At 50.4% G+C, this 20,974-nt stretch overlaps 1 protein-coding gene and 1 long non-coding RNA gene across 2 annotated transcripts in view; one reads left to right on the top strand and one right to left on the bottom strand.

Annotated features, from left to right (window-relative positions):
- Nucleotides 1-13,165, bottom strand: part of MYL9 (myosin light chain 9) — a 24,912-nt gene extending 11,747 nt beyond the window's left edge. Inside the window, exon 1 of the mRNA XM_005295377.4 lies at nucleotides 13,009-13,165. The gene's annotated coding sequence lies outside the window, so the exon portion shown is untranslated. The remainder of the gene's footprint in view (nucleotides 1-13,008) is intronic.
- LOC101946765 (uncharacterized) lies at nucleotides 12,119-20,974 on the top strand. The gene is made up of 3 exons (XR_006176376.2): nucleotides 12,119-12,505; nucleotides 12,655-12,890; nucleotides 15,714-20,974. It is a non-coding gene; the product is annotated as an uncharacterized LOC101946765 (long non-coding RNA).

Below are 20,974 nucleotides of genomic sequence, written 5' to 3'. Positions count from 1 at the left end.
CACTTTCCAAAGAGCTTAAACTCATTGCTCTGCTACAGGGCAAGGGCTGGGGAGGGGAAAGGTCAAAGATCCCAGCTGTCACAGGACCTCCCTGATCCCTGGAGGTTTCTAACGTCTTGTCTGCACATGAACTTGCAGTGGTTTGGTTACAGGTGTGGTTTTAAATGGACTCAGTTATACTGAAAAGGGTTTGGTGCTAGCTTAAGAGTGTCTTATATCAGCTTAGCACATGTCTCTTCCTCATTGACTTCAGCTAAACTGCATTAAGCCACTCTTAAACCAGGACATGAGCATCTACCCAGGACCTGGCACCAATTTAACTGACTTGATTTTTAAACTAATGTCAACCAGTGCAGTGGTCTTGTGTAGACAAGGTCTTGGGGCAGCTGCTAGGCCTGTACAGCAGGAGCAAACACTAGGCCCACAGCAATAGCCAGTTCGAAGCTCAGCTGCCTAACGCAGCAAGAGGGCTCCAGGAGAGGCTCATTCAGTCAATCTCATAGCAGCTGGAGGTAGAGACTTAGTTCAAGGCTGTGACAGCCTCTCACTACATGCAGGTAAGAGTCCCCAGCTAGGGATGAATCCACTGTTATGTTTGCCACAGGCTAGCACTGATGGGTCACCACGACTTCCTCACCCTCATCGCGGGAGATTGTAACCCGGTAATGTTACTAACCAGTTAGTTGCAATAATACTGGGCCCTTATATTTTGCTTCACACAGCTGAGTCCTTCCAACTTCTCTGGGGAAGTAGGTTGGTATCATCCCCCTATTTTGCAGCAAGTGCATTTTACCCCCATTTTGCAGATGGGGAAACTGAGGCAGAGGCGGGCGCCCATATTTCCAAGCATTCACTCATTTTGGGTGCCCAAACTGAGTTGTCAAGGGCCTGATTTTCAGAGATGCTGTCATTGTCTTCAGCGGGAGACTAGGGTGCTTCTCTGAAAGCCAGACTGCTTCCTTTAAGGTGTCTCAAGTGGGGCACCCAGAGTTAATGCAGATGTTTGACCCCACATTTCCAAGCAACTTGCCTACCATAACTCAACAACCAGCAGGAGAGACAGGATGAGAATGGAGGGGCCTCCTGGTTCCAAGCCCCTGGTGCATGGATCTGTGCCTCAGGCCTGCTGGCTGATCAAGTTCAGAAGGGCCTAGTGGTTAAAGCACAGGACTGGGAATCAGGAGATCTGCATGCTGTTTATAGCCTTCCATGCAAATGTCACATCACTGCTCAGTGCCTCAGTTTCTCCATCTGTAAAGTGGGGACTTTAGCACACACCTGCTGTGCGGGGGGTGGGAGGAAGGTGTGAGGCTGAATTCATACCTGTTTGCAAAGTGCTTTGAGCTCCGTGGCAGGAAGTGCAGAGTATTGTTATGATTGGTGCGTGCCCCCTATGCCGGGCTGGGGAACACGCCCGCCTGCATTCCTGGTTTATGTGGCATGGGACACAAAGCAGTTAAGGCACCATGTCATGTTGCATTAGGCTGCACAATGCCACGATGCCACTCAGTGCTATGTGCCAGAAAACACACCCCGGCTATTTTGGCCACCTCATGTGAGCTGTTCTGGGAAAGGCCGTCCGCGCTTTGCAGCTGGGTCATTGCTACTGACAAACCTGACAAGACCTTTGGGACGGCCAGACCCCGCAGGGCCGGGATCTCCTCAGAGTCTGCAAGCCAAGGTTGGCCAGCCTGCCCCTAGAGCAGGAGAGCCTGTCCCCACGTGATGGACTGGGACATGGGCACCCTTCTCTCACCTTTCCTGCCATGCCATGGCACAGCTGCTGCCGCCTAGTCCCTCGCTCCTGTTTTTACTTCTCTCATTCTATTTTCTTTCTCCTCCTCTGTTTGCAGCGTATTTCCCCCTTTCTTTCTTTTTTCACGGCTCCTGTTCCCCTTCCCTTTCCCAGCGAAGCTGCATTGGTGGGGGGCGCGAGGGCAGTCAGGGTGCAGGGCTGTGAACCACACCATGTTGTCTGAAAGCGCTCCCCTGCCTGGACCTTGTCTCACACTCGCATCCTTGGGGAGCAGCCTCCTTTCACTGGAGCTGCGCTGGCAGGAGACTGCTCCACCGATGTGGGGCACCAGGCCTCCGAGCCCCAAACGCAGTTTTACCACCGTTACATGCCAGTACCATCTGACATGGCTAGGGAGCCGCCGAGTATTGAATTGGGGCAGGGCTGTTGTGACTGCAGCAATCTCCTCCTGCTGCTGCTTCCCTGAACCCCTATCTGCTTAGCCTGCCTCCTACCACCTCCTTCTATCTGCTGCATGAAGAGCACCTGTTATTGCCCCAGGCCCCAGCCCTAGGCTTCGCCTGCTGAGAAAATGCTACAGGAGACCTTAGTGTTTGGACAGCCCGGACGAGTTAGCTCCTTTCTGAGGAATGACACATTTACGAGCCAATCCGGTAACACAGCTGCCCTCCGAGGGGTGCCGGCTCATCTCTGGCCTGGGGGCTGCCCTGTGCCCGCTGCGACATGGAGGTATGTTTCTCAGTGCAACACCACCGACTGCAGGGAGACTTGGAGCACCTAACACTGACTTCCCAGAGAGAAGCTCTCTGCCCTCTGATTGGGACCCTGGCTGGGCACTGAGGAGTGCACCCCTACTGTAGACATGTATTCACCCACAATGCCGAGAGCTGCGGGGGAGGAAGTGAACCCAGAGCCCTTCTCCATGGGGCGAGCTGGAGGAAGCGCAGTAGCGTTTACAGACCATCCTGCGTTCCTGCAACTAACAATCTGGGGCTCACAAATGGAGGTCACCCCTCCCCCTTTCCTTATCCTGCCCTCCCCACTGCTTGTCCTCACCTTGGGATGTGGTGCCCAACACGGGCCTGACTCTGCAGCCCTCACATGCAATGAGCAATGCATTGCACTCGAGGGACTATGTAGGCGAGCGGGTGTCAATCAGCAGGAGGAAAGGTGTCAGAATAGGGCTCCCTTGAGTGGCAAACTCCTTGACTGTGATCATCTGTTAGCACCATGCAAATCTATGGCGCAGAATGAATAAGGGACAGTAACCAAGTCCTCCCAGCTGCCACCTCAGGCCACTCGGATTCCTCCTAGAACACTCGCTCCTTCCCTGAGGCCCACGAGGAGATGATAACATAACTGAAGCACCAAGATGTGCACATCTGATCTCCTCCTTCCTCATCCCACCCCCTCCCTACTGCTTGATGCCCCGGCTCGTCATGCCCCAGTTCGATTGTCAGGCGCTTTGTGGCAGGGACAGTGTGGAGAGCACCCAGCACATGCTGGGTCCCTGTAACAATAACTGGGGGTCCAGATGGCTGCAGAGACTCCAGTCTGCCAACAGGAGAGTTCAGCTGAGATGCACGAATCACCCGGGGCCTGATCCACAGCCCAGTGAAGTCAGTGGAAAGGCTTCCATTGCCCATGATGGGCTTTGGACCAGGCCTGCACAAAGCCAAAAATACGCTGCAAAAATTAGCAAAAGGCTAGGAAAATAAACACCAGTTGCGCTCTAACCTTGCAAATTAACATTATCCAAATATTTACCCTGCACCCTTGGTGCTTTGGGGACAAAAGAACAACTTGGATTGTTTTCCCTGCTCGATGGTTCTCGTTATGTAGCTGGAACGTGGTTTTGACAGCATGGAGTTTTGTTGCTCAGGGGCCTTAGACCAAAATGTTCCCTGGCAGAATGCTGAATAGCAGGGCCTGGCTTGGCTTGCTCACAACAGTTTAGCTATTTAAAACAACACCATAAGTCTCCATAGAGCTATTTTAATGGAATTCCTGGAGGGTTTTTGCAAACAGACCCACCTAATAAATGAGGTAGCTGAGCAGGGAAAGATCAAGTAGCTTTGCCTCAACTGCACTTCGGAGCATCTAAACCATTGCAGTCCATGGGATGCTGTCACCCCAGCTACCCTAGGCAACTGAGCCCACTGTTGGCAATGCTAATTAATAATGGGTTCTCCTGAACCAGTGCTGGAAACAGGCTCATGCATGCAGGAAATTGGCAGAAGACCATTCATCAGTACCGGTGCTGAAAACCTGGTGCCATCTGGGTGAGCAGTTATAAGCATCACGTGCCATAAACGGGTCAACTTCCTAAAGCAGACGAGGCGTGATGGCAGGGAAGCTCCATTTGTCTGGCTTGTTCTTGGACTATGTCAACGCATCCATGCAGCAACGTGGTTTTCGACAAACCCCTTGTGACGTTATTGATATAATCTGGGACCATATAGATCATTGTTGCAACCAAGGTCCTGTAGTGACACGCAAATCTTGTATAAAGGGGGTCAAATGGGGTGTCTAAGACAAGGTTATGGTTTACTGGTTATGATTATGCTGTCTATATGTGTGTATCAATTTTGTAGTTGAAGTTATGAATATTGGCTCTATACTGTCTGTATTTCAAACTTATGCTATGCTGCTGGGTGACATCCCAGACAAACTGGTGTTAGCTCTGCCTAGCCTGCTTGATGGCCCATTAAGGACCATCAGCTATACAATGGACCCATTGAGAGAAGGCAAATATGCCTTGAGACTCAGCAAAGTATGCAGGAACTTGCCCATGTGACTCCAGACTCCATTTTGCTGTAATTTTCCACAGTAAGAACAAAAAGGTGTTCCTACACCTGGAAAAGACTATATAAGGCTGATGCCTCATCTCCATCTGGTCTTCAATCCTGCTTCATACCTCTGGAGGAACTTTGCTACAAACTGAAGCTTTGAACAAAGGACTGAAGACCCATCCCAGCTGGGGATGTATTCCAGAGACTTGATTTGAACCTGCAGTTTATTCTATCACTGCTGCAAGCCTGAACCAAGAACTTTGCCATTACTGTATGTAATTGATTCCATTTAGCCAATTCTAACTCTCATCTCTATCTTTTTCCTTTTATGAATAAACCTTTAGATTTTAGATTCTAAAGGATTGGCAACAGCGTGATTTGTGGGTAAGATCTGATTTGTATATTGACCTGGGTCTGGGGCTTGGTCCTTTGGGATCAGGAGAACCTTTTTCTTTTACTTGGGTATTGGTTTTCATAACCATTTGTTCCCATAACGAGTGGCACTGGTGGTAATACTGGGAAACTGGAGTGTCTAAGGAGATTGCTTGTGAGACTTGCGGTTAGCCAGTGGGGTGAGACCGAAGTCCTCTTAGTCTGTCTGGTTTGGTTTGCCTTAGAGGTGGAAAAAACCCCAGCCTTGGGCTGTAACTGCCCTGTTTGAGCAATTTGTCCTGAGTTGGCACTCTCAGTTGGGTTCCGCCAGAACTGCAATGTCACACCCCTCTTGGCATGTCCACATACCGCCCAACTGTGTTTGTGCAGATAATCTTTGGGACTCTTTTCCTAGTGCCCAGCACTGTGGCTGGGAGCAGGGACTTCTAGGTCATTTCCAAACACCCTGCACTGCAGAGTTAAGGGGACTGACTGAACTGGTGTAGCCATAAACCCTGTAGCTTCCCATTCACTATGGGGGAAAACTGAAGTAGATGCCATCCGCTTAGCCAGACCTGAACAAAAGTCCTCATCCCAGGTGTTGTGACCAGTGGGTACAAGCAGCACTTGCTAATCATCTGGGACAACTGTGATGTGGATACCAGACTTTGAACGAGGGCTTGTAATTGGTGCTGTATTATTTACAATAGCGTACTTTCTCACCCAGTGTGAATGCTGGACAGGGGAAGGCTAGCCTATTCCAAAGTGGCCACTGATTTTGGGTGCCCGGTTTGAGGCTTGAAAATAGGCAAGTCATGTTGGCCAAATGGTAAGGAAATATCGAAAGCCCAATGAAGTTAAAGAGCGATTTTCCACTGACTTCAGTAGCCTTTGGGTCAAGCCGTATGTCAGCAGCTGAGTGGGATTAGAATGCAGACGCCTCCAGCCCTATGCATAATCCGCTTGACTATGCTTCCTCCATAAGCAGCACTTCCAAAGCACTGTATCTAGCCATCAGTCTCTTCTCTTTTGTGGGAGCTGCACTGCCTCTGCAAAAAGAACAGGAGTACTTGTGGCACCTTAGAGACTAACAAATTTATTAGAGCATAAGCTTTTGTGGTCTACAGCCGACTTCTCGATTCTATGCATCCGAAGAAGTGGGCTGTAGCCCATGAAAGCTTATGGTCAAATAAATTTGTTAGTCTCTAAGGTGCCACAAGTACTCCTGTTCGTTTTGTGGATACAGACTAACACGGCTGCTACTCTGAAACTCCCTCTGCTGTATGTTATCTCTGTCTCGACAGTAGGGCCCCGTGCTGGAGCAACCCGTGGAGACCTTGCTCCTAATATTACTAGCACTGAGCATTCCAACTCCAGGAGCTAGAGCCTCAAAAGCCAAGATACTAGCTTAAAAATCAGATCTTGTAAATTAGTTTCTAAGAGCAGTAGCGAAGAGCTCAGTCATCTGAATACTCAGTGTCTGCTTCTTGGCATAGTCCAAATGTGCAACCTTATTGCTTTGCTGGGGTCATTAACAGTTAATTGCACTGCTGTAAGACTCAGCCAAGAAGGAGGCCCCATGATGCTAGGTGCTGTACAAACACAATGACAGACAGATGGATGTGTGTGGGGGGGAAATAGGCACCAAGGATGCCAAAATATGATGGCGACATCTGGTCTAAATTGCCAAGCCCCTTAGCTGAGCATTCCTCCTATGGGGACCAGCAATGAAATGGTGAACAATCTTAGCGTTTCAGAGGTGAAGTTAATAAGTGGGCTGCAGTGTTAACGTGTCATTGAGATGAATGAGGGAGTGCGGGAGTTCACACCTCTGAGAGCTATTGTTTCAATAGGCCTGGCTGTAGACTCTATCATGTGTACTCCCATTTTTTATCGTCCCTGGTTATATTGTAGCTCAACGTCTCTTTCATGAAAGTGGTTGGATATTTGCAATCAGGCATACAGGTCCTCTAGGGATCCAAGGTGGAGGTCTCTTTGGGGTCAGAAACACCCACAAAGGCAGGAGGGGAGAGGGGAAGAATGCCACCAGCAGTAATTCAGTTGCTTCCTCCCCTCTGCTCTGATGATGTGAAGAGGAAGGCAGCTGGGGTTAGACCTGGACCCACTCAAGCCTTGTCTACACTAGAGAAATGTTGCAACCCTTTCCCACTTCTGCCAGCGCTGGCTCAGCTCCACCAGTGTGAGCAACACCCCAGTGTAGGTGGCCTAGTGGCTGCCACTGGTGGATTTAATGCCAAGTCATCTAACCCTGCTTAGAGTAGCTCTAGACAACATGGTTGTCAATAACAGCGGTGCCTAGCCTACACTACCACCTCTGGAGCTGCAACGGTGGGAAATTCAAAGGGCAAAACTTCTAGTGTAGACACAGCCTGGGGGAGTGGGAGTGAGAGTTTCTATTTGTGGAGTGGATGGGACAACACAGTTACGGGAGACGGTGGATTTGGGGTGCAGTCTAAGACCCCAGCCGGACTGAGCTGTAATACCAACCAAGCTGCCCTGATCCTATCACTGTATCAACTCATCCATGTTACAAACAAAAAGGGTTGTTAGAACATGAGCACCCCTAGCACCGCAAGGCAGCTGTGCCCTGCTACCATGAGACTTGGAGTGTAGATGGCCCCCAAATATGGGCATATAGGCCAAGATGTCCAAGCTGACTAGTGATGTTGGGTGCCCAATGCGAAACACCTTAAAGAGTCCTGCTTTTCTGAAGGCAGCTGCTCAGCTCTTCTGGAAAATCAGGCCTCTGTAAGGAGTCTCAGACTGGGCTCCCTTTTGAAAACGTTGGCCATGGGCTTCCAGCAGATTGGGGCCTGTCTCCAGTGCTCTGCAGGTAGATAATGACAAACCTCTCTTCCTGCTGGCATGTGCTGCTGAAAGCCCCTTTCCGCCTGGCTAGGCTGGACAGTCGGCATCTAAAGCCAGTGAAACACGGGGTTTGTTTTCTGCTAACTTTCAGTTGGGCGTCATGGGGGATAAATAACCAAACGACCTGGACGACCCCAGATTAGGTTCTTGCAGTGTAAGCGGCACCTTCGACTAAGCGTTGGGGGGAAACAATCCGGGCTCTTACTAAAACCCAGTCAAACTCTTCTCAGATCAATGAAGTTTGTGGCCAGAAAGTTAAAAACCAGGACAAAGCAGTATTTTGTCAGGCCGGGCATAGTGAACAAGCCCCATTGCTGCCCTAGGTCTGAGCCACCCACTCTACCAGGGTTGTCAAGCGTTATGACAAGTAACTTCATGTAACGGAGGGGTCATCAGATGTCATGCTTCGGGGCGCTGGGTTGCAGGGGGGCGGGGAGCACTATCCCCAAAGCACAGTGCAGCATGAAGAGCCAGCTGCACGGTGGGGGATTCATGTTGTCCTTTGAAGCTTCAGCTATTGGCAGTGGGGACCAGGCATGACCTGCTGGGGCACCTCAGATGTGCTTCTTTTCCCATCATGCTTTGCTGACTGCTCCAGTCAGATACCTCTCACGGACCCAGCTCAGATGGTATTTAGGCACCAAGATGATCCTCCCCATACCCTGGCTTTTTTTTTTTTTTAAACCAGCCGTTTCCTCTCCTTCCCCAGCTACTGATGCCACAATCTGCCATCACTGTGGCAAACGACTGTGACATCAGCCACAGCAATGTGGCATCACTGAGAGTGTGTCTTCATTGGGCAATTGGCACCAGGGCTAGCCTGGCCTGGGTGTGAGCAGCCGCACTGGAGCGACTGTGTCCTCACTGGTGCTGCGCTCCCCTGTGTGTGTCAGCTAGGGCTTCTGGGGGCCTCTCCCACATTTCTTCGTGCTGCAGTGAGCTGAGCCAACCTCTGACACTTTCCCAGTGAACTGTGGGAGATCCTGTCTGTCCTCTGGGCACACAGGGAATTGTGGGAAGGCATAGGAGCATACCCAGCCCTCCAGTGATTTAGCCTGCATCCTCACTGCAAAGTGGGCAGGTTACCAGCCCTGATTGAAAGCAGCACCCAGGTTCTAACCTACCCCCAGCCAGGCCAGCTAGCTTGGGTTGAAAGCACTATCAAACTTGGGTGAGAGGGTTTTGTGTGTGGACGGGAAGGGGGTTGGGGCAACACCAGGGTAAGCGCCCAGGCTAACTATGCAGTGAGAATCAGGAGGAGGCTGGTAGGAAGCTGAAGGTGTTCAAAGCAGGCTGCGTGGATGCATGGGGTGAGTGCAGGATTGAGCAGCTGGACCCCAAAGACCTAATCCCAGCTTGCTGTGTAGCCCCAGGTCAGGGTGTGCCCCCTCTCTTGGCTCAGTAAAATGGGGTAATGGTACAGGAATTACTAACGTGTAGGCAGCACTTTGACGATTTAAAGGTACAAAACGCTGCTAACCCCAGCGTGCAGGCTGCCAGCACCACTGGGGGAAAGAAACTCAGGCCAGATTAATGGGGTTGCTGATAAAATAATACAAAGCTTGCCAGAGCGTGATCCACACAAATGGTGTCTTCAGAGGGCCCGATCGTCCTTGCTGCAGGGAGTGTCACCTGATAGAAGCCACCCCAGCAACTCCTGGGCAAGACCTTTGGGAGCCAAGAACCTGAGCTGGATTTCTATGCACACCGCGAGAGGGTCTGGGAGCAGCACCTGGGAGCAGGGCGGGTGGGTGGATGCTATTGGCCACTCTCCGAACAGTCTGAAATCACCTTTTATATGTTCTTTTTAAAGCTCTGGAGAGCGAAGGTTTATCCTGGGTTTTAAGGCTTCTGGTGACCTTGTCCTTGCCATGCAGAAGATCCTGAACTGAATTTTTATTCCCTCCTAGAAGAAATTCTGGGCCATGCCCAGGGAGGGGAACCTGGCCCAGGCAAATCAGAGAGGAGGATGATTTGGGACAGTGCTTAATTTATAGAGGTGCCGGGGCTCAAGCAACTTTTTTACTTTCATAACTGATGCAGCAAGCCCAGAGGTGCCGGGGCTCTGAACTGCCAGGCCCAGAAGCGCCGGGGCTCTGAACTGCCAAGTTCTAGAGGTGCCAGGTTGTCACCTGCCGGGCCCAGAAGTGCCGGGGCTCTGAACTGCCAAGTTCTAGAGGTGCCAGGCTGTCACGTGCCTGGCCCAGAAGTGCCGGGACTCTGAACTGCCTGGCCCAGAGGTGCCGGGGCTCTGAACTGCCAAGTTCTAGAGGTACCTGGCTGTGACCTGCCTGGCCCAGAGGTGCCGGGCTGTGACCTGCCAGGCCCAGAGGTGCCAGGGCTCTGAACTGCCGGGCCCAGAGGTGCCAGGGCTCTGAACTGCCAAGTTCTAGAGGTGCCAGGCTGTGACCTGCCAGGCCCAGAGGTGCCAGGGCTCTGAACTGCCAAGTTCTAGAGGTGCCGGGCTGTGACCTGCCAGGCCCAGAGGTGCCAGGGCTCTGAACTGCCAAGTTCTAGAGGTGCCAGGCTGTGACCTGCCAGGCCCAGAGGTGCCAGGGCTCTGAACTGCCAAGTTCTAGAGGTGCCGGGCTGTGACCTGCCAGGCCCAGAGGTGCCAGGGCTCTGAACTGCCAAGTTCTAGAGGTGCTGGGCCTATGAACTGTGAAGCCCTGGCACAAATTAAGCACTGATTTGGGAGCACAGCGAGATATTTAACTCCTCCCACTGGCGGCAGAAAATGCCAACAGCAATGGGTAAAGAATTTAAATGCCCAGGGAAACACAACCATCTTTGGTAACCAGCGACTGCTCAGGCCTGGAGCTGTCTCATACAGGCACCACACACCGGCGAATGCTGCCACTGCCTTCTCTTCCTCCTAGGGTTACATGTTAAAGAGCCTTCCCAACGCTATTTTAACACCCCTCTAATATTCCCCAAATACAAACACTCAGCAAGAGGCTCAATGGAGGAAAGTACCTGGGACTAGGAAGCAGCCAGATCTCGGGTTCTGATGGGCATTGTCCGAACAGGACAAAAGTTACCCCAGGCGCTGTGGACGCTATAAGCGCTCCAGTGGCACAGCTGCAGCTACGCCACTAGACACTTGTTGTGGAGTTGACGGGGTTTTCCCGTTGCTGCAGTAAATCCACCTCCTCAAGAGGTGATAACTAAGTTGATGGACAAATCCCTCCAGCAACCTAGCTGTGTCTACACAGGAGGTTGGGTCGACCTAACTTCAATGCTCCACATACGGCGTTTTTCAGAGCTAGGTTGTCTGAAGTTTTAGGTGTAGATCAGGCTTTAGGATTGAGAAAGCAAAAGGGAGGTAAATGAAGTTTTTCTTATGCAAGAGAATTTATTGCTTCAGGCAGGGGTGGACTGGGGTTTTATGGGGCCCCTGTGCCAGAGCAAGTGGGGGGCCCCTCCACACCCCTTGCTCTTGCAGTTGTTGTCGGGCTCTCCCCTCCCCTACCCCACCCCCGCGTGCTCCTGCAGGGCAAATGGAATCGGGTCCCGGGGGCTTGCCCTGCTCCGCCCGCCCGGCGCTCCAGCTGGGGAGTGGAGTCAGGGTACAGGGGTGTCCATTTTTCCAGGGCCCCCCGACTGGCCGGGGCCCCTGGGCACAGGCCCTGTTGGCCCAGAGGCTAATCCTCCATTGGCATCAGGTCGCTCAATAGCTCACTAAGGAGATCTCTAAGATCACTAGGGGATCACCCAAGAGGGGGCAGGGCAGTGTGCATGTTTGCCAGGATCTTGCCTTGTGCCATCTGCAAAAGGACATGGGAGAAAACAACATTCCAGACAGAAATGAATCTTGCCCAAGAAACCCAGAGGCCGGCCCTGACAGCAAGCTCAGAGCAGGGAAGCAGACGGAAAAGCCCAGCTTGTTTCAGTGCATTGCCGTGCGCTCACGACAGCTCTGATTCCAGGCCCCGTTTTGCTTATATGAGATTGACGCTCCTGAAAGAAGCCCCCCCGACTAACTGAGCGATCCACGGTCAGTAGGAAACCCCAAGAGAGAGCACAGCCAACGCCTGCCAAGGCTGCGTGTCAGCGGTTCAGTAACCCCGGCTGTGTCCTGCTCTGTCATCAATGCTCTACGCGCTCTTCTCATCTCTGTTACGGCTCCAGGGCCAGGCTGCACAGCCTTTACTTACTCTGGCAAGTAGTTACTCCCAAACACAGCGCCACTGATGTTAGTGGGACTGTCTGGAGGAGCCAAATGCTCAGCAGGGTAAGGGCCCTGCGGTGAGAGTGGAGAGCTCTGCCTGTCACTGTCCCTGTCTCCCTCCCGTCACATCCCAGCGGTGACAGCTCTGCGTGGGTTCGCCTGGCTGTTCTCGTTCCCTGGGGATGCCTGCCAGGGTTCTTTGCTGCCATAACAGGTGTTAGTAGGTGAACACCGCGCCGCGGCAGCATGCAAGACCATACACCTCCCCCCGAAAACACACTCTGCTTCAACGTCTTGCCTGAGGAAAGGTAAGAGGTTAAGCAGCGGGAACACAGATCTGGAGGTTTCCTTCCCTTCTCATGCAGGCTCAGACAGGACTGCATGGAATGTGAATCTCTCTACCGGCAACTGACATTGTGAGAAGACAACCAGCAAAGGGCCTGCACTCCTCAAGTGCTGAGGGCTCTGCTCCAGGGTGTAGTGCACGTCCCAGGCCATGCCAGCTGTCTAAGAACTCAGACATAGGTTGGGTTTATTTCCTTCCATGCATGTCTATTTGCTCCCTAGACTGATAAACTATTAGCCAAGGCACAGACTTATTTTCTCCCATGTAACTTCTGACAGCACAGTGGGCAGCCTTCTTATCTGACTCAACTTTCTTTCCTTTTCTGCAGTGAAATGCTAAAAGCATGAGGAACCCTCTGCCAGAATACCTCTTCCTGTGGTGGAGGACAAGTACTCACACAACCCCTTACAGGAGATCAGAATCTATTTCGGCAAACAGGGTGTTCTTGACTGGATCCCACTTCTTTCCCTGAGAGATTCTGATGCTACAGAGCTCTGGTCTTGGTCCACTAACTCACATTCATCCCTAAAACTGCTGGAAGCTTTTAACTTGAGACTGGAAAATGTAAGCGCTCAGTTTTTTTGGAATCTTCCCGCACCCTCTGATTTCATCCGTGACACACCTTAGCTGCCCTCAGGAAACCACACCACATGGAAAGTGAATCAATGGAAAAAGCTCTTACCTGTGTCAGAAACAGTTAAAACCCCAGAGATCCCAAAGGCGTTTCTGACTCCTGCAAATAGAAGAAATTAACTAGCTGTTTTAATCTCCCTGGCTGGAAGGAGCTGGGTCATATGGCAAAGGCAGCCAATGGAGAATGGAGTTTAGCTAAATTGTTCCCACCCACCCCCAAGGATTTGGCCATACAAGGCAAAAGAATGCTGCGAGCGTGTGGCAGCAGCCCAGCTGTGGGACACTGGAGTTTGGGATATGAGAAGGGGGGGGGAGAAGGCTCCAGGGAAAGAGATGATTCTGCCTTATATAGATGAAATGCTGATGGAAAAAGCAGCAGAGGGCCTGCAGGCTGGTTAGCAATGCTCTGCAGTGAGAGCCCAACTCCTTGGGGGAGATGCAGCTTCCTTTATAAGGGGCTTGCAAGGAGAATGTCAGGTTGTTTTTTTGGTACGGGACTTTTAAACAAAGGTCCAAAAATAAAAGGACCCGCTGCTCGGAGAGGTATTTCCAGTGTACAGTTAGCGTGCAGGTTCTTCCAGCTGTTTCCTTGCACAGTAAAGGTGCTGTTTGTATTAGCCCCACAGCTAATGCTCCTGCTCTGTTACCTGCAGCGACTCCTGCTGGGACACGCTGGGAGTGGAGTAGCTGTGAGCTTCCTCATAGACAAGATTCCTGGTGTCTATCGGGAGTTAAAGCACCAAGTCCTCCAACCTTATGCATTCCCGGAATACCAGATGTTCCAGTACTTCCAGGAATGGCATGGGCATGGGCCCTCCCCAGCCAGTGTGACACCCCCTCCCCAGCGGCATGACCTCATACACACAGTGCATGCAAAGTCACGCTACTGGGGGTGGCAGAGCAGCGTGCTCTTTAAAATGGTGTCCCCCATCCGATACCGGACAACACCACGTCCAGTTTTGTCTGAGTACTGGATGCGGACAAGCAACCCAAAAGGACGACTGCCCATGTTAAAACCAGATGGGTGACCTCCCTATCTAACCCTGGGGCCTCAAGCGACCTGGGGGCTCTTCCTAGTTCTGCCACTGGCTTTCTGGGTGACCTTGGGCATGTCTCTGTATTGCTCCATGCCTCAGTTTCCCCATCTGTAAAATGGCAATGATGCTTTGTAAAGCACTCAGAGATCTATTGATGAAAAGCGCTGTATAAGAGGTAGGTATTCTTATTATTACATAACACAGTGGTTAAAATGCTGGCTGTTGCCAATGCCCTGTCTATATTAGTGCTGAAACTGCTGGTACCTCCAGGGGAGTTGAACCACTGAGGCTAACAATAGGAAATCTGGAGCAAAGAAACCTGGTGTAGAAAAGGCTTTTCTACTGATAAGAAAGTTTTCTGCTCCCTAGCAGGTCAGCAGCCTGTCTTTATTTGCAGTATATAGCTCTCCATGTTCATGCTGGTCTCTCAGAGGATGGATGACCTAGGGGATAGGGCGCAGGACTAGGGCTTAGAAGATCCAGGTACCATTTGTGGCTCAGCCACTCACCTCCTGTGAAACCATGGACAAATCACTTAAACTAACCCGTGCCTCGGTTTCCCCATCTGTACAAAGGAGATAATGTTTTCCTGCATTGTACAGATGTGAAGGTAAAATCCATGAATGTGTGTGAGACACTACAGTGAAGAATGCCACGTAAGTACGTAGAGGTACATAAATACGCCTTATTTATGTGCATGTGTCTCTCCATTACTAGCTGTGCTAAACACCTGGTTCAGCTATATGTTCCTGTTGTAACTGCATTGATGCCCCTGTTTGAAATGTCTGGAGCCGAAAGCTTCTAGTGCTCGAGTTAATGGACCAGGTGTGTTAGCTTGATGGCAGTAGTAGACTCATAAACAGGCTTGGCAGAATTCATTTTTAAAATAACGTTGATAGATATTGATGTTTATTTTTAAGCATTTCCCCCCAATTTTTATCGATATCATTTTTCACAGTTGTGCAAAATTATGGGGTTTAAGCACTTTTTAAAATGTGTATCCATTTACATTTTCACAGTTGCAGGAAATTATGTGGGGAGGGGGTCAGACAATAATTATTTAATGAGAGTAGACGTTGAGATTAAAAAAGTTAGTTTTATAACAACTACGACACAAATTGTCAACATCACATGTCAAAATATACAAACTGAACATCCTTAAATCAAACTCTTACAGGTTCTCAAGGTTCTCATTTTTCTGACTTTGCCTATCTGTAAATTTCAATTATTATAGATAGAAATATCTTTTCATCGGGCACACTGTGAAATTGACATTTAGCAACATTTACCAATAAAAACCTAATCCTTCCAGGCCTACTCATAAACCTGTTTTAGTGATCTGACCACTAGAGAGCTGCAGTGTGTGTGTGGGTGGAATGGGGGGGGGGACCCTCAGTGTAACAGGGGCTGGCCCCGCCCCCGGGGAAGGGACAGAAAGGGGTGGGGCTGTGGGTAGGGCCGCAGTCGGAAGGGGATGGGGCTGCAGGAGGATTGGGGGGCGCTTGCTCTGGCCCAAGGCCCCAGGAAACCTTAATCCGCCTCTGACAACTTGGTCCTGGTCCTATGTATTTCCAGCCCATGCGCAATGTTATTACAGGCCTGTGTCCCCTCTGAGGAGCGCTGTGGTGCCCAGGCCTCCAAGGCAGCTCTTGGGGAGCGCTAAAGAAGTCCTGCCCCAATGGACCTGATTTTGATATGTTTTTCCATTGCATTGCAGGCTCCATCGCTCCTGTTTACAGCTCAGGGGAACTGGCAGGGTTTGTGAAGCTGGTGGTTAGCAGACTCAGATCCAGATGGCAGCAGCTTGTCACCCACATTCCCTTCCTGTTGGCTGGCTGGCTCTGCTGCAACCCCAACCGTTCAACCCTAGAGACTGGTTTACATTTTGAAAGTGATGAATGTGGGGCCCAATCCTGCAAACTCCCACAACAAGGGGTACGGCCATTGAGATGGCACCCAGGAGGTTTTGCTGGATCAGGCCTGTTGTTTTTGATCCTGCCAGCTGCAGGTCTCACCAATCCCTTTGACTCTGATGGAAGTGGCGGATGCTCAGTGCCTCAGAGGGCCAGAACTAGAGCTGGTAGAAAAATGCGGGAAGCAGGGGGGACATGCTATTGAGATTTGGTTTGTTTTTAGATTCTTCCCCCCCACCCCACCCCACCCCACCCCACCCCACCAATTTTGAAATTGACACCAATGCTACTCTGCCTGTCTGCAGCAAGGCCACCCACGCACTGTTGGATTGGAGCTGTAAGACTATAAACTCTCTGGGGTAGGGACTGTCTCTCACGATGTGTCTGTGCAGTGCCTAGTGCAACAGGACCCTCTCGCAGCTGGGGCTTCTTGGTGCTGCCTTAATACAAAATCCATGAGAATAGTATAGTACTGTATCCAGTTGACACTGCCAGGGGAATTTTAGAGAAGCAAAATGCAGTTACCTAAATAAATAGGGATGTGGATAGGACACCCCGCTCAGTAAAAAAAAACAAAAAAACCCAAATCATTGGCTCTTTAATGAGCAGCGATGGGGGCCTGTGTTTTATGTCTCAGACAAAAGACACCATCTCCAGCACACAGGGCCAGTGATTCAGGGCTGACTGAATCACCGGGAAGAGCCCCGCTCACTGACTCACTACAACCACTTCCTGCCAAACCCTGGGTTTTCTTTGGAGGCTTCCTAGCCAAGCAATGACAAGGCCTGATGCTGAGTTCCGTGCAAAGTCTGACGGGACTGCAGCCCGAGGGGGCAGCTTTTGGTTGGCTCATGCCCCATATGGTGAAGCTGTTGCCAAAGAAAAGCAAACAGATTCTTTTCGGCTTCATTCAAAGCACAAGGAACTGCGGAGAGGGAAAGCAGATGACAAATGAAAACCATTCAATGCTCTGCTCGACAGTATCCTTTCCCATGAAAGAGGCATGGCTGGAAGATGAGCCAGGCATCGCAGATGGACGGCCCTCAGGAGAAGCATCAATGAAACACTCCGAAAAGCCTGAAGAGTTCCAGGAAATGTTGCCCTTGAATGTCAATGGTTCTGCAGTGTGGGGGATTGATGCAGGAAGAGCCAGAGGGTGGTTAGTCATTATTATCCCTCTGCTCAGGCCAGCAACTCTGCGATCCAGACTTTATCTCTCTTCACTGCAGAGCCTTGGTTACATCTGAGCTCTGTCCTGTGGTTGTTCTATAACATTCGCTTCTGGCTTTAAAAACATCATAGGGAAAATGAAAATCGATGCTGACACCTACTGGCCATTCTGAGAGATCCTGTTGCTTCTCGTGAAGCCAGGGCAGCCAGAAAAGACCCTGAAAGACTGGCAGTAAACACAGGGCCTGGCCCAAAGCCATTACTCCAACACACCCATTGACTTCCTGGGGAGTTTTACAGGAGTAAGGATTTAAGGACTGGCCCACAGGGCCACTTTTCCTCTCTGATCTGCACAGAAGGTACCCTGGTCTCCAGGCTACAAGTCTGACTGCTTTGACTTCAGTTGCAAAATATACAGTAATGACAGGCCAGAATCAGGAGGGTGATGGGCCAATGTAACGGAGAGGCAGTGTGGCCTCATGGATAGAGCAATGGACTGGAACTCAGGAGAAATGGGTTCTATTGCTGGCTCTGCTACTGTCCTTCTGGGTGACTGTGGGCAAGTCGCTTTGCCGCCCCGTGCCTCAGTTTCCCCATCTCTAAAATGGGGACAATGGTACTGACCTGCTATGAGATCTACTGATGGGCAGTGCCCTACTTGTGCATCTGCACTACACTCAGTGGAGCAAACCCCCAGCGTTACACTAGCGCTGGTGCATCTCCCCAGGTAGTAGCCAGGGAGGCGGGAGCACGAGTGTAGAGAAGGCACCAGTGTTTGTATCACCATGTCACCGAACCCTGTTCAGAGCAGACCTAGATGACACAGGAGTAAAGCTCTCGCAGCCACCTCAGGCCCATCCACACTACAGGTGAAAAGCACAATATAAGAGCTAGGGATTATTATTACTGCTGCTGCTGCTTCTGGTGGAGCTGCAATACTGCTAGTGAACTGAGGGGTGTGTGTGTGTGCAAATGTGCAGGGCGGGGAGTGCCCCCAAAACAGACCCGTGCACATAAGACCTGAGCAGTCCAATCAGTTATTAAACTGTGCTTAGCTCAGAGAAGAGCAGGGAAGATGGGCAGGTGGCTTGGAGGGCCTCTCTGATGGTGAGACAGACGGACAGGAACACGAGAAAGATGTGAACATAAGAATACCCTGGGGCCTCCTGTGTTCCAGAGGTTCTGTGCTGGTCTAACTCCTCTGACGTCAATGGCATGATTCCACTGTGCCAGGGCCGGCTCCAGGCACCAGCAAAGGAAGCAGGTGCTTGGGGCGGCCAATGGAAAGGGGCAGCACATCCGGGTCTTCGGCGGCGGGTCCCTCAGTCCCTCTTGGAGTAGGGTGACCAGATAGCAACTGTAAAAAATCGGGACAGGGGGTGGGGGGTAATAGGAGCCTATATAAGAAAAAGCCCCCAAAATCGGGACTGTCCCTATAAAATCGGGACATCTGGTCACCCTATCTTGGAGGGAAGGAGCAGCCACCGAACTGCCGCCGAAGAATGAAGCGGCATGGTTGGGCTGCCGCCGATCGTGGCTTTATCTCTTTTTTTTTTTCCCCCTCCGCTTCGCTGCTTGCAAATCAGGCCCTGGGTTCACAATTTGGCCTGGCCTTTTATGTCCTTGTCTCTCTCCGCCTGAACAAGTGGTGGATGGACAAAAAGAACCACCAAGAAAGCAAACAAGTGGTGCAGTATTGAAGTTTAGCATCCCAGCTGGGTGAGGTTGGGTGCTCAGGACCTCAGAATCTATAGAGGGCCTCTCAACAGAGTATCCAGGAGTTAAATACAAAGGTTCAGATCTGCATAGCATCCTCCACAGAGGGCCTCAGAGGGTTCTGCTCTTCACCTCTCGCATGGACTGGGAGGCTTTGGTTGCTGTGTCAGGTATGGGGAGTGTTGGAAGTGCCTGGTCTTTGCTCGGGTGGGAAAGCCATTGTGGACAGGTGCGTTTAAATCTAACTATTAGAGACCAGGATGAGACTTGTGTAGGGGCAGATTATCACACATTTGCCTCCAGTGCAGTTCTTGCACCTTCCTCTGCAGCGTCTGGTACCTGCCACTGTCAGAGGCAGGATACTGGGCTAGATGGACCTTGGATCTGACCCAATATGGCAATTCCTATATTTAGCAGTGTGCACTGAGGACAAATCATTTTTGGTTCAGTCTCACCCTCCCGCCCCCAGGTAGCTTGTTCCACAGCTGAGCACCCTACGCATAACATACTTATGGCTGGTGAATTCAAACACAAAGCTCTTTCTGTTCATCTCTCAAGGACGCTACAAAGGGAAGCAAAAATCTCAGTTATGTGCACCTGTTTATGGTAAAATGTAGGTACACTTTGGGCTCCTGGCAAGTGGCCAATGCAGCCTTGGCACACTCTGTCCTTCCCCCTCTAATCCTAAATCATCAAAGAGCTTCTGACATGTTCCAATTTGTATTATTACAGCTCCTTCAGCACACAGAGGCCATCACACAGAATGCAGGGGGATGGTTTTAATTTGCCTGAACCTGTAGGAAGATCAGCGTTGTCATTTCTTTTATATTTGGCATTTTAATAGGACCTGAAAGCAGTGTTGTTTTTATAGATTCACTGAGTTTAAGGCGAGGAGGGATCGTTAGATTATCTAATCTGACCTTCTCTATAACACAGGCCATTAAATTTCACCAGTTATCCCTGTATTGAGCCCAATAACTTGTGTTTGGCTAAAGCATCCTCCAGAAGGTCATTCAATCTTGATTTGAAGACATCAAGTGCTGTATAATCTGCCACTTCCCTTGGGAGTTTGTTCCAGTGATTAATCAGCCTCACTGTTAAAAATGTGCCTAGTTTCTCATTTGAGTTTATCTGGCTTCAGCTTTCAGCCACTGGTTCTTCATATGCCTTTCTCTGAGAGATTAGAGCCCGTTAGTACCCCGGTGTTTTCTTCTCATCAAGGTATTTCTACACGGTAATCCAGTCACCTTTCAATCTTCAGTTTGATAAAATAAACAGACTGAGCTCTTGATGTCTCTCACTATAAGGCATTTTCTCCAGCCATCGAATCACCTTTGTGGCTCTTTTCTGCACTCTCCCCAATTTTTCAACATCCTTTTAAGAACGTAGACACTAAAACTGTACATAATATTGCAGTATCTGTCTTGCCACCGCTGGATACAGAGGTAAAATCACCTCCCTGTTCCCACTCACTCCTCCCCTGTTCATACATCCATGGATCGTGTTAACCCTTTTGTCCTCAACAGTGCACTGGGATCTCATGGTCTGTTACTAGTCCACTATTGCTTCCTCAATCTTTTTCCAAGTCACTGCTTTCCAGGAGACAGTCCCGCATTCAGTAGATGTGGCCTGTAGCCCTGGTTCCTAGATGGAAAACTCTGCATTTTGGTTGCACTGAAATGCATTTTGTTTGAATGGGCCCAACTTACCAAGCGCTCCAGATCATTCTGTATGACTGCCCAGTCCTCCTCGTTATTTACCACTCCACCAATCTTTGTGTCACCCATGAATATTTCCAGTAGTGACTTTATATTTACATCCAGATCACTAATGAAAATGTTGAATAGCATCAGGCCTAGTACTGATCTCTGTAGAACCCTCTTAGAAAACCCGCATTTGATGATGATGATTCCCTGTCAACATCCCCTTTGTGAGATCTGTCAGTTAGCCAGTTCTTACTCCATTTAATTGATCTGTATGGCAGATTTCAGAGTAGCAGCCGTGTTAGTCTGTATCCGCAAAAAGAAGAACAGGAGGACTGTTCTAGGTGCCACAAGTCCTCCTGTTCTTCTGTATGGCAGAGGTATAGCCAGCTTCCTTCTCACTGGGTAAATTATAGTTTAAGCAAATACTGCAGACTCCACGGTATCTTTTACTCTAATGACTGCATGTCTGATCC

This window comes from Chrysemys picta, chromosome 13, assembly GCF_011386835.1.
Source record: "Chrysemys picta bellii isolate R12L10 chromosome 13, ASM1138683v2, whole genome shotgun sequence".
Taxonomy (NCBI): domain Eukaryota; kingdom Metazoa; phylum Chordata; order Testudines; family Emydidae; genus Chrysemys; species Chrysemys picta.
This window is presented reverse-complemented; position numbering and strand designations above follow the sequence as displayed.